Below are 1325 nucleotides of genomic sequence, written 5' to 3'. Positions count from 1 at the left end.
GAGCCGGGAATGCTGCCGGAGGGCAGCTCCGGTGGCTGTAGCGGGGAGCACTGCCCGGGCACGCTGGCCCCGGCTACTTCACAGGCTTAAGCTGCAGGTCTGGATTGGACATCAGGAGGAATTCCTTCACGGAAGGGGTGATTAAATATTGGAAGGGGCTGCCCAGGGCGGTGGTGGTGGAGTCCCCATCCCTGGAGGTGTTTAAGGAAAGACTGGACGTAGCACTCAGTGCTCTGGGCTGGGTGACAAAGTGGGGATCGGTCACAGGTTGGACTTGATGGTCTCAGAGGGCTTTTCCAGCCTCAGTGATTCTGGGATTCTTGCCCTGGCGAGGGGTGATTGGCTCCGGGCTCCTGCCGCTGGTGCCCTTCCTGCCGCTGGCAAGTGGAGCTTGTCTGTGGTATTGCTTTTGGGAGGTTCTTGCTCCTTTCATTGTAAGCATGCTTCCAGCAACGCTGTAAGATTGCACCTTTCTATGTTTTTAAATGTGAAGTAATCCCAATCTTTTCTCATGGGCGCTATTCTTAAGTCCTTCTGCATATTACAAAGTTCTCTCCTCTTGACTCTACTACAATTCTGCCTTGAGCTGGGATGCTAAGCCTTGTTTATTTTTAAATGTGTTGTTTTGGTTTGGGCTTTTTTTTTTCCCCCCCCCCCTTTTTTTTTTTTGCAAACACTTCCATTTTCTTCATTTTCAGAAGTGACCAGCCAGCTCTCCTTGCTTTAGCTGTAGTTTATGAAGGAGATTGTTTCCTCTTGTGGGTCTTTACTGAGGTGCTTGTAACTTGCACATTGCAACTTGCGAGCATGAGAGGCCAAAATTTAATACTAAATCAGCAAACCTTATGTAGTATAAAACTGGCTAGAGGTGTCTGATTTTAAGGCTTTTCCCCAAAATCTGGGTGTGCCGGCAAAGTAAGCAAAGCTGGCAGGCTGTGAGGGTGGTAAGGCACAGAGAAGCCGTGGCTGTCCTTCCATGGAGGTGACCAAGGCCAGGTTGGACAGGGCTTGGAGCAACCTGGGATAGTGGAAGCTGCCCCTGCCCATGGCAGGGGTTTGGCATGAGATGGCTTTAAGATCTCTTCCAATCCAAACTGTTCTGGAATTCTATGCTGTCTGTCTCCTCATCTCTCCGACCACTGAAAATTCATTCTGTGTCGGTGTGATTAGAATGTAAGAGGAGAGCTGCTGCTGTCTAGTGGCTGCTGTTGCCACCTGGAGAACTCTTGGAATGCTGTCAACAGCTCAGGGGGTCTGCTCATCTGCTCTCCTCAGCACCCTGCCCTCAGCAGAACCACGAAGTTGTTCTGCATACTGATGGGGTT

At 50.5% G+C, this 1325-nt stretch overlaps 1 protein-coding gene across 2 annotated transcripts in view; it reads left to right on the top strand.

Annotated features, from left to right (window-relative positions):
* CEP63 (centrosomal protein 63) overlaps positions 1–1325 on the top strand; it is a 27467-nt gene that overhangs the window by 5437 nt on the left and 20705 nt on the right. Inside the window, exon 1 of one of the 2 annotated variants that reach the window (XM_017729413.1) lies at positions 7–137. The exons of the other annotated variant lie outside the window; for it this stretch is intronic. The gene's annotated coding sequence lies outside the window, so the exon portion shown is untranslated. Of the gene's footprint in view, positions 1–6; positions 138–1325 lie in introns of those variants that run through there. 2 annotated transcript variants of the gene reach the window in all.

The sequence above is a fragment of the Corvus brachyrhynchos genome, unplaced genomic scaffold (assembly GCF_000691975.1).
Source record: "Corvus brachyrhynchos isolate BGI_N302 unplaced genomic scaffold, ASM69197v1 scaffold63, whole genome shotgun sequence".
Classification (NCBI taxonomy): domain Eukaryota; kingdom Metazoa; phylum Chordata; class Aves; order Passeriformes; family Corvidae; genus Corvus; species Corvus brachyrhynchos.
This window is presented reverse-complemented; position numbering and strand designations above follow the sequence as displayed.